Genomic DNA, 15,293 nt, shown 5'->3' with positions numbered 1-15,293 from the left:
GATGGATAGATAGATAGATAGATAGATAGATAGATAGATAGATAGATAGATAGATAGATAGATAGATAGAATTAGAATATGGAATGTAGAATAATCAATAAATATGTAATAAATCAGTATTAAAAAGTGAATACTCACGGGTTATTTTGAGTCATTTCTGCTATTGTGCAACCCCAACAAACCTCCAGCCTGGAATATCCTCCAAGTGGGAGTTGTAGTTTCTCAATAAGTGACCTCTGCTACATCTGTATGTCTCATGTGGATCTTTATTGTAAAGTTCTGTCTTATTTGATAGCACATCTGACACTGAGACAATAGACTCAGACCTAAAAAATATGTTTGTCTTGTCCTACAGCTCGTAAAGAAATTCCTTGCACATAGGGGGCAGTATAATAGGGAGATCCCTGGATCTTGCCAGGCTGGTATCCCTTTTTTCAGTATACATGACTTCTTTGTATTACATCATTGATAGTGAAGGGTTAAACATGTTACGCCATAGAAAACTTCTTTGTAATTTTAACTTTGGCAAAGTCACATTGTGAGAATTTCTTTCCTAGTTGTAGATTTATATTTGATCCAATAACTTTAGACTGTGTAAGAATTCTGGAGTGTATATGGACAGGAATGGAGGAGGTTGTAGGGTTGGCACAGATATTGCATATAGACTTGTATGTCTGTTTTAGAGCAGATATAAGGTGGGTGGTGGCGATGGGTACAATGAATTTTGGCTTTTGGGTGACCTTCACTATATATAATAAAGCAGACACCTTAGTGAATGACAACCACACAAAATCCTACACAATTTACTTCTATTATATGAGAGATTGAGAAATATAGTAGAGATGGGCACAGATTTTTTTTGTACAGTACTGATTAAGGATAATGCCATGGACTGTAGGGATGGGTTAGGGGAATAGGGACAGACCATAACTGATATTTACCCACTTACCCCTCTGTCATATGCAATATTGGTAGGTACAGAGGGAGGGGAATGTGTGAGGTTCGGGATTATAAATTTTGGTCACATGTGCAGCCCCCTCTAGGTAGGGAATAAAAACCAAAAATGGCTGCGGAAGGAAAAAAGGTAAAGGACCCTAAATTTCCTTATTATTGGTTTGGGAGGTAGTTTCAACATGATCACACTCAAAAATCACAAAAAAACATAAGAAGTTAAAAAAAAAAACAAATACAACTAAAACCCCATGCGAGAGACGCATATAATAGGCATGGTATACATCTATAGGTCATTCCTGGGCCAAACAAGGTCTTTTGTTTTGTAGGACTGATAAAGGGACTGAATACAATGACTGATATGCACAATGGGAATTGTAGTGTTTGATATGGCCGTCTTCCTTGAATGGAGACTACACTACTGTGCAAATGATATCACAGGTTCATTCATGTTCACTTACAATACAAGTATCTAAATGTGACCAGATCTAAAATGAGTAACCGAGACACCAAACAAATGTTGAATGTATGGTATAATACATTCACTCCTTTTATCAAGATTATGGTAACAGAGTAAGGTTGACTAAAGACAATGGTCCTCCGCATCCAACCTATAACATTACCATGATGATCCAAAGGCAAAACCCCACTGAGATGAATGTCCATTGCCTGATATTAGATGAGAAATTACTCCCTGAATCCATATATAGAATAAGAAAAAAAATCCTGGATCAACATTTCATCCAAGCAAAGACAAAGGCATCCGAGCCCCTCTTGTACAATGCATCAACCCTCACACCATCACCCGATGGCTAAGAGTCCCATAGTCTCACTGCTCTTACAATAAAAAGTCCCGTCTTTCTACTCTAATCCACCTTTCACTTCATTGCTTTGGTCATTCTCTCGTTCTGTTATGTCCTTCTTATTCATAGGTCTAACTCTGTCATCTGGTCCAATAATGGAACCTAAAACTAAGGCCTGGTTCACTTCTGCGTTCGGTATTCCGGTCAGGTAGTCCACTTGGGGACCCTCCTGAACGGAATACCAAACACATTAAAAAGCGGTGAGCACATTTATCTGTCTGTCTTTTTTGGCTGTTTATACAAAAATATTCAATAAAATGTGAATTAACAAAAAAAAAAAAAAGCGGTGAGCAATGAAAGCACATGGACCCCATAGACAATAATGGGTTCTGTGTGTTTTCTGCATGGTATCCACACAATTGTAGTTAACTAGAAACGCGTCAGGTGTCATTCTATGAGGCAAGGGAACAATCCTACTTTGCCTGAAGCCTTGCTCGAGCAGTTCTGTGTAAGACTATTGCGGTAGGGCTAACAGACTTGCAGAACCTCCCTGAGAATTTTTCAAGCTGATAGGAAGATCCTTAAGTAATGGTGCTGGTATCAGTGCAATCCGACGCCTAAGACCCCGACCAACACCCCCCCCCCCCCCCCGCATTCCTGCACACACTATTACGCCCCATAATTGCCCCTGCACACATCATTATACCCCATAGTGGCCCCTTCACCCAGGGGGCCAATACTTCTGTCCGGCCTATTTTTGGAGTTTTGTGTAAAATGATCAATGATTTGACTTTTTTTTTCATTCTCTTTTGTGTTTTTTCATTGCAAGCAAAATAAATGAAGATATTAATACCAAAGAGTTTGTGCTTGCAATCATTATCTGGAAGAAACTGAGTATTATCTGACAGAATTGCAGGGGGGCCAATACTTTTGGCCAACACTGTATCAGATTCATCATTTGTACAGTGAAAGCCATAAAAACACTAATAAAATGTTGTAATTCCACCCCATTCTGAATTTCTTTCTATCCTTGCCATACATAGTACTGAATATTAAATGGTGCCGCATGGACTACAATTAGAGATGAGCATATTTTTCAAAAATTTGATTCGGCCGATTCTCTGAATTTTCCATAAAGATTCAATCTGAATTAATTTGCAGCGAATCACGTTAACCCCTTCGCTAAATCCGCCCTAATAGTACGGCACTGCCAGGAAGGACTTCCCGCAAATCACGGCGGAAACATGACAGAAACTGTGCGTGCACCCTGCATTGTAGGTGTCAGTCGTATGTTACGGTATGTAACAGTGTCCTCTAACATTCCCAGTTTGAGATGAGCTCCGATCGCAGGTGTTAACCCCTGACATGGGTTTTATTATGTTATTATGTTGGGGTCCAGATTGGCACCCCGCAACAGAGGATGCCGCTGCTCTTACTTGGCAACCCAGTCTTAAAGGTGATTAAAAATAAAAAAAAGACGTCACTGAGGCCTTTGATTGGGCCTCAGCGGTCACGGGGATGCGTGATGATGTCATTACACCAGCACACTGCACGCAAACACTGGGGGTTCAATTACAAGCCCCAGCAGTGAGGCCTGGGGAGCAGGACCTCAGTCACTGTCCGGAAGAGCTCCGAATGGGATGCTGAGTTCAGGACAGGTGAGTATCAGAATTTTTATATTTTTAATCACCTCCGCTGGCCTGACACCTAATGGCTCATCGATCACCAGGCCCCTCTATATTAGCGTATTATTGTATGTATAGCAGTCAGGGAACCAGGCTGTCCCCGACTGCTATCATAGTAGCATGGCGGAACCCCTTGGATACCGCAGTCATGCTTGACCGTGGCATCCAAGGGGTTAAAAAACCCTGATCGGAGCTGTGCGATTCATTACCACGAAGTGTGAGGAAATCCGGATGCGATGTGAATCAAATTTTTTCCTGAAATTCGGAACAAGTTCCACTTCTTCAGCTTCGATTGGCTCATCTCTAACTAGCTACAATCTGTTCTGCACACAATAAGTCCTCCTATGACTTTGCTAATCCAAAAAATAAAATATTTAAGGTTCTTGAAATAGGGGGAGAAAAACATAAATACAAAAATGAAAATTTAGCCTGATCCCTGAGGGGTTAAGGTGAAGAAAGGGCAAGCATGAGCACCCTAGGGATACGGAAAGCAGGAACAAAGGAGTTAGGAGGACACTAATTGCAATGGGGAAGAGAAGACAGAGCCCAGCAAGGCCTGCAAGAAGCCTAATGGCTGTGATCACCAGGAGAAGTGGGACACCGTTGGCCACGAGCTGCTGGTGGGTACAGGGTAGTTAGGAGGTGTTCACACTTGCACCCCTGTCCACCCTTTGGATTTCCGTCTTAATCCCCAGAAAAACTGCATTGGGGACGGCCATTTGAATGGGTTTTTAAAGCAAACCGCCGGTGTCCATATGACGTCTCTCCGCGGGGAAACCGGGTTTTTTTGTATGGACACATGCAATGACCTTACACAAGGCAAGGGTTTCTTCCATTGTCTGCCTGTTTTGTTTATCATCTCCCTGGTCCATTAACGTCAGAATGGAATATTTATCTATGAAGTGCTATAAAACGTGAGATAGCAGATTTGCAAACAGCTTCTTCTCTGAGCTCCCCCACATACAAACAAGCCCAGTCTGAATGAGCATGTTTATTGGGAATAGAGAATAATGGGCCTTTTACATGGGGCAATAATTGGTTGCCGATCGTTCTACCCAATCCTTCTCCCTCGTAACATTCACATAAAATCCTTTGCTGTTTATTTTATCTTTTATAATGATATAAAAACATTAGGTGGTATTTACTAAGCCATCTATGTCATCCTGTAATGGCTCCTCATCCTCCTTCTCTTTGGCACACAGCTCGTTCTTGGCCAAAGTTGTGCAAGAGCGTTTACTCGCTACTTGTAAAAGGATCAGAGAGAATGGCAGGCCTTGCCCTAACAAAACCTGGCATGAGTTGTACATGCAATCTATGCCAGGTCTTGCTTGCAGGACTTCGGGGACGGAAACCCCGAACGTAGGTCTGGCACAAGCGCTTATCAATTTGCTTTAGCATAATTTATCTGCCCATGTGAAAGGACCATAAGCCACTAGCAGACTGTAGACACCTTTGGTAGCGTCTTGTCTTCCCTAGGAACAAAGGATCCAGCATTTCGAAATTCACCATTACCGATTCCTCTTTCTCCTTGCATTTGCTGTCATGAAAGAGTTGAGAGACCTGAGAAGGCCTGATCCAACCTAAGACTCCATTCACGCGGGAGAAGTTGGTGCTGATTCTGGTGCGAAACTTGCGTCAGAATCAGCGCTGAAAAATAAGCCTCCCACTGACTTCAATGGATTCCGTTTTCCGCGTGGAACCCATTGAAAACAATGGGAAAAAAGCCTCCTATTGAGTGCAATGGGTTCTGCACAGAAAGCGGTATCCATTGAAGTCAATGGGGGTCTTTTTTTTCAGTGCTGGCTCTGACGCGGATTCCTCCCCAAGATCAGTGCCAACTTCCTCCGTGTGAATGGATCCTAAGTCTTGGGGTAGCTGAACATTCATCCAATGTGTATGAGCACCTTACACCTGGACACCGCTGGTTAGATTTGGCCTTCCATTATTCACTTGGCTTCCAAGTATATTGTGTATATTCAGTGGCGTAACTACCGCCACAGCAGCAGAGGCAGCTGCCACAGGGCCCGGGACATTAGGACCCCCTCTTTTTGGACCCACGAGCATAATGATTGGCGGACCGGGAGAGGTAAGAAACATAAAAAACACTGTTACTTACCTCTCCACGGTCCTGCCAGGCCTCCTTCCTGACGTCCATTCTGACGTCTCTAACGTCACATGAACCCGGCCTGCGTCCTGGGTCAAGTGACGTCCGACATCATTGAACAAGGACGGCAGCGGAGAAGACAGCGTAGGAGCCGGGGACAGGTAAGTAACAGTAGTTTTTTATGTTTTTATTCCCCTGGGTCTCCGATTATTATACTCTGGAGTCTGAAAAGACCCCAGAGTATAATAATTGTTTATGGGTGTCCACAGTGGGACATAATACTGTGTGCAGGAGCTACTATGGGACATAATACTGTGTGCAGGGGCCACTATGGAGGATAATACTGTGTGAAGGGGCCACTATGGGGGATAATACTGTGTGCAGGGGCCACTATGGGGTATAATACTGTGTGCAGGAGCCACTATGGGGTATAATACTGTGTGCAGGAGCTACTATGGGACATAATACTGTGTGCAGGAGCCACTATGGGACATAATATTGTGTGCAGGAGCCACTATGGAGGATAATACTGTGTGAAGGGGCCACTATGGGGGATAATACTGTGTGCAGGGGCCACTATGGGGGATAATACTGTGTGCAGGGGCCACTATGGGGGATAATAGAACACGCAGGAATGCGTAGGAGGGGGTCGGTCGAGGTCTTCGGTGCCGGTCGGGGGGGGCATGTCAAAAATTCGCCACGGGGCCCCGCCATTCCTAGTTACGCCACTGTGTATATTAAATAGAATTCACCTAGATAGGCTTTCCCACTGTGATACATCAGTAAGTAGAGTGATATTACAGCTTGGATATATTACAAGAATATCATCCTCTGTCCATTAGACAACACCCAACACAGATAGTGAGGATTACTAAAAAGACAGAATGTTTTATTGTCCTAAACTGAGACACAACAAGCGTATTTACTTTGAGAAATGAGGGATTTTTCAGATCCCATCACACCCCTCTCCATGCCATTATATTATAACGTCTCGATGACATTACAGTCATTAAAGTAATAAGAATTTCACATACAAACATGTACTTTTATATATGTACAAGACTTATCTACTCTTCAAAAACATCAGGATTTTATGTAGTGTACAATTGTCGTAATATAGTCGCGTTGATGTTCTGTACATGCAAAAATTCATGACAACGTGCAAAGCAATAACACTACTTACATTCTACTAACAGAGACAGTAATATATCAGTATTATACAGTATATGTTTATCCACACCCAAAAATTATTTCCTTCTGCACTGGACATATCATAATGGACAAATGCGCGTCCCATAGGCTGTGTCTGGTACTGCAGCTCAGTCTTATTAATGGGATTATAGAAAACTAGCTGTTACCCGCGACTTGGTCTGCGGTGATTGTAGCAGTGGGTATATACAGGCGTGGGTAAGTTTTTGTACTGTGTATAAGGTTTGGGATATAAAATGTAACTTTGTATCTTGTTTTTGCTGTAATTCAGAGAATACGTGAGACTTTTGTGTTGAAGTTACTTTGTATTTGAGCTGCTATATATACGGTGTTGTGAGAAACTTTACATAGTGACTTTGGGACAGAAGTATTTGAAGTTAACCCTTTCCCGCCGATGGCATTTTTTGATTTTTGTTTTTGACTCCCCTCCTTCTAAACCCCATAACTTTTTTATTTCTCCGCTCCCAGAGTCATATGAGGTCTTAATTTTTCCTGGGACAAATTTTTCTTCATGATGCCACCATTAATTATTCTATATAATGTACTGGGAAGCAGGGAAAAAATTCTGAATGGGGTGGATTTGAAGAAAAAATGCATTTCTGCGACTTTCTTACGGGCTTTGGTTTTACGGCGTTCACTGTGCAACCAAAATGACATGTCCCCTGTATTCTGTGTTTCGTTACGATTCCGGGGATACCAAATTTATATGGTTTTATTTACATTTTGACCCCTTAAAAAAAATCCAAAACTGTGTTAAAAAATTATTTTTTGAAAAGTCGCCATATTCCGACAGCCGTAACTTTTTTATACGTGCGTGTACGGGGATGTATAGGGCGTCTTTTTTTGCGGGACTGGGTGTACTTTGTAGTTCTACCATTTTCGGGAAATGTTATTGCTTTGATCACTTTTTATTCAAATTTTTATCAGAATCAAAACAGTGAAAAAATGGCGGTTTGGCACTTTTGACCATTTTTCCGACTACGGCGTTTACCAAACAGGAAACATATTTGTATATCTTTGTAGAGCGGGCGATTTTGGACGTGGTGATACATAACATGTATGTGTTTCACAGTTTTTAACTACTTTTATATGTGTTCTAGGGAAAGGGGGGTGATTTGAATTTTTAATCCTTTTTATTTATTTTTTTTATATTTTTTTACTTTTTTTAAACTTTTTTTTTTTTGCATTTATTAGACCGCCTAGGGGTATTGACATGGGTGGGCGGTGTCGCGGATTGTCAGAGCGGTGGGGGTTGGCAAATATGGCTGCTCCGGAGTGTTAAAGAGAGCCACCTGGAGTATCGGTAAGGTGAGGGGCAAAGTGGTAAAGTCTATGTATATGTGATTGTGTGGGGTTAGGGGCGAGGCTGCAGAGGGCAATATGAATTTTGGGGCTTGCTATGGTCCAAAGTGTGTGAGATTGCAGAGATGGTGGTGTGAGTTTGGGTTTTGTGGGGGTCTTGGCACAAACGTATGTGCGCTATTGTGACGAAAAGTAGCCTATTGTTTAATCGGGTGTATTAACTATGTTTGTGGAAAATTTCAGCCAAATCGGTGGAGCGGTTTTTCCGTGATTGAGGAACAAACATCCAAACACACAAACCCACAAACTTTCACATTTATAATATTAATAGGATTAATCTGTGGACACCATAAATTCTGATGTCCAAAAAAAGCAAAGTTTTCAACCTTTGTAGTAAACATGCGTCTTTATACTGTGAAATTAACTTTTATGCCAAAATACAGGGGCCAATTCCTTCTTTGGTGCGAATTGTTAGGGTTTGGGAGGGGTTGTATCATCAGAATGTGACCTATTTTTTAACCAAGTTTTTCCTTTTTAAGGAATTTTTGATTAGGTTTTTAAAAATGTTCCATGTTATTATTTTTATTTACAAAAAAAAATCCTGAAAATCCTGCAGTTCTAACTCTGGCCACCGAGCCAAATAATATGCTGACACTTCCTTTTTTTCTGTAAGAGATTTCTTTGCAGCAGTTATCTCTCTTTTTGGTACACTGATAATCACAGCTAGCATGTATACATAGAAACAGTCTCCTATAGACACATATGGGATTTGGGATATTTAGGATCCATATTTATTCAGTATTTCTTCATAGATTTTTGTGTTTTCAGTTTTGCACATTTTGTTTTCAGTAACACATTGTTGTTATTCTATGGGTTAGTTTGATGATGTCTGTATCAAATATGTATAATTTTGTTTTTTTTAAAGTTGGGGGTGGGGGGGATAGTCCAGGTTTCTGACATTGATGGCCTGTCCTTAGATTGGATCTTCAATGCTCGATCTATTAGGCTGAGTTCACACGGGGTATTTTGTAGCGGAATTTGACGCAGAGGCCGCATCAGATTATGGTCCAAAAAACAGGTGGCCACGACTGGATGACAATGCAGCGCACCGGCATCCAGTCGCGGTACTCCACTCCAGATTAGGCCCAAATGGGCTGGGCCTAATCGGGAGGCAGTGTCTTCAGGTCGACGTCCACAGCTGAACCGGCCAGAACCTGAAGAATGAGCATGTTGCTTCTTTTTTTCCGGGAGCCGGAACAAACCGCTCCTGGAAAATAAAACTGATTGGCTCCTATTGATTTCAATGGGAGCCATTTTTTTTGGTCAGGATGTTGAGGCCGATTCCGCCTCAAAATCCTGACCAAAATAACCTGTGTGAAGTCAGCCTTAGATAGATCCCAGTGGGTCGCCAGTGTCGGTGCGGCACGTTTTATGGTGTTTTCTGCACGTCGCTGTTCCATTGGAATCCGTGCAGCGGTGTTGCGGTTTATGTGGAATATGGGGTGTGCACGGTGCCGCGAGCCGCGCTGTCTCATTGCTGACCCCCATGGATCTAGTGTTGATGACCTGGGAGTGAACCATCGTCGTTGACTCTTTCAACTACTTTTGCGCAATGAAGCACATTGTATAGTGAAAAAAATATATATTTTTATGTCGCTGTTTAGCAAAAGCCAGAACTTTTCATATTTTCCAGCAATGTAGTCATATGTTTTATTTGATAAAATTATTCTGGGATGCAAAAAAACCTCTTCTATAGAAATGAATACGGTCTGCTCCAGACCATTGTATTTATGGCCCATAGTCCATCTCTAGGAGTTAGTCAAAAAGTGGCAAGAGTTGGAATTGCAGGGTGTTGACTTTTAAAAAAAAAAAAAAAAAATTAAAAATTAATTTAAACATAATTATAATAATTCTGGAGACATGCCCATCATCTATGAGGTGTTGTTGCCATGACCTGAGATGCCTTGACCTGACTGTGCGTTACAATAGTGAAGGACTTTCCGGACTCTGCCCATCAGTTCAATCCACCATTTGTCTTTGCGTCAGGGAATCTCAGTCATCTGTTTTGTAGGCGAGCGATCAGATGTCTCTTCCTGTGCATCCAGGTTATTATACCCCGGCCAGAATCCGTGAATGCTCACAATTATCTGCTCTTTCCACAGTAATGGACACAAAGACCATTTGTTCCGCTTCTTCATATTTTTTTTTATTCTTACTTTTGTGCGCCAAGGAGTTTTCAGGACACGGATATTGACTACTTGTTATGAGGATGAAATATCAGGGATAGGGAATAGAATGGCAGCTAGAGACCAAATACTGTTTTAGAGGTTCTTAATGATGTTTACTTTAGCATTCACATCTGCATCTGGTTCTCCCTCATTTCGAACGATGGAGAAACGGAGCGCGGACACTGGCATACTCCATAGACTCCATAGACTATAATGGGATTCGCCAGGTGTCCATCAGCTATCTGCCGTTTTTATACTGTTCTCCATGCAAGACTTTTTTCTCTATCGATTTCTGGCGGTTCCTGCAGCGCCGTCTCCATCAGAGCAACATGGTTACCAGCTGAATTGGTTTGGCAAAATGTCCAGATATTACCTATAACCCATCAGAATTTTTTTTAAAAGCTTGCTGTATGTAAAACTACCATATGTCCTATCTGTTGTGGTGTTGGTCCATTGACTCCAATATGGGGGTATGCACAGCAGCGCTGTACCTCCCATGAGGCGACCTGAAGCGACCGCTTCAGGCGGCGCTATGCCAGGGCCCCGGGGAGGGCGGCATTTTTGCTTACCTAAGCCAGTCCAGGACAAGCTGTCCTGGATTGGCTTAGCGTCACCGTCACTGAGCGGTGGATTGGGGAGGCCCTGTGGACGCAGCGCTGCTCCAGCGGCCTCCCCTCACGCTCAGGCAGAGACCAGGTCCTCTCCGTGCCTGCTCTCTGCCTGCTAACGCCGCTCCGCCACGCCCCCGTCTTATACTTGTATTATATATTAGCACATGATCCATGGTACTGTATATTTGGAGTAGGGGTTTGCATACATAGTACAAGTACAACAAGCAGAACGCGAACAAGATGGCTGAACTTGTGCAGTGACATAGAGGACCCTCCCAACCATACACTACAATCTACAATGGTACTTTGACTTTGCGTTGATCTTTTCACTGCTTTTTAGTTTAATACAACCTTGGTTGTCTTTAGAGATAAGTAAATTGTTTTGGCACGAACCAGATTTGTTTCAAAGTTCCAAAAAGTTAAAATTCCAAAAAAACGGCAGCAGTCATTTTACTGGTCAGTACAAGGTTGAGAACAAGGATAACATACCTTGGGGGGGGGGTTAAAGAGAACCTGTCACCAGGTCAGAAAAGCCCAATGAAGAGGAAAAAGGGGACCAAAGGTCCATTGAAGGAGAACCACGCACACTGGTATGTTTAGGAAGATGATAAACCAGGGTCCAATCACATAGGGTTTATTGGATAGTTAAAAATACAGCATATAGCACAACGCGCTTCGGGCCTTACACTGGCCCTTTCTCAAGTGCAAAAAACGAGAGCTGTAGGATGATACGATAAAACATACTAAATAAAAACATAAAATAATATAAGGGGACCATCAAGGTATAATCAAACAAACGAACAAGAGGGCGTCTGACCCATTAGAATGCATTAACATATATTGAAAGATACGTGTGTATACATTTAAAAGAAAACAAAAATTGGTTTTGACATTCTGTAAAATATTAATTAGATGACAAGTGTCAAGCTCGAAAGATGTAACTATAATAGGTGTGACATTAGGTATATAGTATAGATTAAAAATTATATTGCAAACAGCAATATAGATATAACTACAAGTGTGCCATATCTTGTAATGATCAAAATAGTGATCCAACTGGTGGATAGCGCGCACCCACAGTCAGTATTATGAATGAATAGAAAATAAATAAATATAAAACTTTAGTGTAACACAGTAGCAGATTGTGCTCTGAATGGATACAAATTGATACAAATGACATTGGTGTTCACCAGATACAAAAAAAGTTGAAGATTGAAATTTCCCACAACCCAGTTGTTGATGAAGGGTCAATGACAGAGGGAAATGGAAGGCGAGGAAATTCATAGCCACATGCATAGATAATAAAATATGGGTGACTGAATATATGGGGAATTGAAAATAAGGTCCTAGTAGGGACCACTTGTAATCACATTTAGAGGAGGGAAGGGGATGGGGTGAAGTGATCCCCCAGGTGCCACATCCTCCCTCACAATATCCACAGATCTTAAAAAGCCCAATGACATACATCATCTGATCGGTGCTGTCACCCTGAGCACCCTGGTGTTTTGTTTATCCAAGTCCATTCAGCTACTCCAAAGATATAAGTCCTTTTAGTGTTGCCAAATTGGCAGTGACATTGCATGACATACCAGACACAGAGACCCAACCCCTCAGAGAAGCCACAGTCTCACTACCCATTTAGTTAGTATGCTCTAGTTTGCATCAGCATTACAAGGACTTATATCTTTGGAATAACTGAATGGATTTGGATAAACAAAACACCACAATGCTTAATTTGACAACACTGATCAGCTTGCAATACATTGCATGACTACATTAATCAACTATAATACTATTAGCAAGCTTTTCTTGTACTAGCTTACTTATTGCCTCAAGACGTCTCTGCCATATGTGGATGAAATTCTAAATTTCTTGGCAGTATAAAGAGTATTTTATGCATCACAGTCAGTTTAGTTCGCCTTTTCCTTCCACACAAGAGCGCCCCCCAGTTTTGTGATTACGTAATAATGACTGTAACACATTCCCTGTCTTGTTAGTGCTTTACTGGCCTTCTGATGATATCGCATTTTCAGCGGATTCTCTGTAGCTTTCCAACCTCTGCAGTCTGACATTAGGTGGCCATGTTTCTTACTTTTTAAAAAAAAAAATCACTTTTTTTGCAGGTTTTGCAACAATCGGTCATGGCTCTTCTTTTTTTCTACGGCTCAAGAATCAGCCAGAGCAAAAGAATCTGCTGCTGATTCCCATTGAAATGAATGGGTGAGTTGGGAGGAGATTCTTCAGTAGATTTTGAGGTGGATATAAAAAGTGTGTGAACATTCCCTTACAGCACTGTAAAAATATATCCATATATAAATCGGAAATATGTACAGCAAGAGGAGGCTCTTGTATTATATAACTTCACTACAGAAGCCTAGATATATAACAATTATTTAGTTATCTCACTTATATAGTGCCATCATATTCCGAAAATGCTTTACAGTCACTGTCCCATATAGGGTTCACAATCTACAGTCTCTATCAGTATGTCTTTGGAGTGTGGGAGGAAACACAAGGAGAACATACAGACTCCATACAGTCCTTGTTCGGATTGTAACCTAACTAATACATCTACAGTATATACTTCTTTTAGGTATACAAAGCATGCATCTGGTAAGTATAGTGGCAATTGTACAGTCCCATCTGTCTTTGACTACTATTCTGCACTGTTGTTGTCATTATTAGAGATGAGCGAACAGTAAAATGTTCCAGATTCGATATTCGTTTCGAGTAGCCCCTCAATCTTTGACTACTCGAATCGAATATCGAACCCTATTATAGTCTATGGGGGTAAAATGCTCGTTTCAGGAGTAGGCAACGTTCAATCAAATTATACTTACCAAGTCCACGAGTGAAGGGTCGGGCTGGATCCTCCGAGAAGTCTTCTCCGTGCAGCGTCCCCGCGGCGTCTTCCGGCTCTGAATTCACTCTGCCAGGCATCGGGCCTGGGCAGAGCCGACTACACATGTATGCACTACAAGCGGACATGCGCAGTTGGCTCTGCACAGGCCCGATGCCTGGCAGAGTGAATTCAGAGCCGGAAGACGCCGCGAGGAAGCTGCACGGAGAAGACTTCTAAAGGTAGGAGAAGAACCAGCGTTGATTGGCCGACTGTATAGCATTCAGCCAATCAATGCTGGTTCTGCATCGAACGTTTACATTCGAATAGCGAGTGGTACTCGAACAAGTACAAGTATTTTGAATACCGTAGGAATACTACTCGCTCATCTCTAGTCACTATGGCAGATAGTCATTGGCTTGGAGCGAATGACCTGCAAACAATATAAACATTGTGTGTTTCTGTGAGCAGAGCTCATACCGTAATCCATGATACTGTGCCAAGATTATCAACAGCACAACCACAATTCTGTATTCCTAAATTCACCAATTAGTGGTACGTTAAGTAATTGCATAATTAGCTCCACATAAACTGACACCACTGAGAGTTGCTTCTAGACTAGTATTAGGCAACTATAGCCCAGTAACAGACCCCGTAGCCTTATTTATTCTCAGACCTCCATATAAAACACAGTCATATGATGTACAGTAGAAGCCTCAGGCACCTATGTGTCCTAAGTCATACAATAATAGAATTGGGGCTAATATATTGTTAGGAGCCCGATAGACACTTTAAAGCAATATGCCGTGTTTCCCTGAAAGTAGGACACCCCCCCCCCCCCCCCGAAAGTAAGGCATGCGAGGGGTTTCTGTTGAATTGCCTAATATAAGGCACCCCCCCCCCCCAAAAAAAAAAAAAAAAAAAAGTCATCCCCAAAAATCATAGCAGTCGGCTGAACATTGTGCGATGTGCTCAGTGTGCACAGGAAAGCCGGCTGTTGCCTCTGCTGTTGTATCCACTGTCCCTGCTGTAGGATGAGCTGGGAGATTCCCGCTGTGCATATGCTGCGGGCAGTCCGCTCTCCCAGCTCATCCCAGAGGCAGCAGCCGGCTTTCCTGCGCACACAGAACACAGTGCACAGCATCCAGCCGGCTGCAATGCCAGTGAAGTGAGGCTCTCCTGCGCAACCGCCGGAAGCCTTGCTAAGCCCCGCCCACCACTTCCGCTGCCGGGACGAACAGCAGCACCAATGCTGCAATAAAGATGAGAAAGGTAAGTAGGATACCTCCCCCCCTACACTACCTACAACCACTCCGCTAAGGAAGTGCAGGCATGACTGTCGGTTGTCATAAGACGTCCCCTGAAAATAAGACAGGTCCTATATTTAGGACAACAATTTAATATAAGACACTGTCTTATTTTTGGGAAAACACGGTAGTAAAATTATTAATGTGGGTACAGTAGTGAATTCTAACAGTAACAAATAGACATTTGAGTCAATAATATGGACGGTCCCTATAAAATGATAATTAAGGTAACAAAAGTAATAAAGACACAATTG

Source organism: Leptodactylus fuscus, chromosome 2 (assembly GCF_031893055.1).
Source record: "Leptodactylus fuscus isolate aLepFus1 chromosome 2, aLepFus1.hap2, whole genome shotgun sequence".
Lineage (NCBI taxonomy): Eukaryota > Metazoa > Chordata > Amphibia > Anura > Leptodactylidae > Leptodactylus > Leptodactylus fuscus.
Note: the sequence above shows the minus strand (reverse complement) of the source record.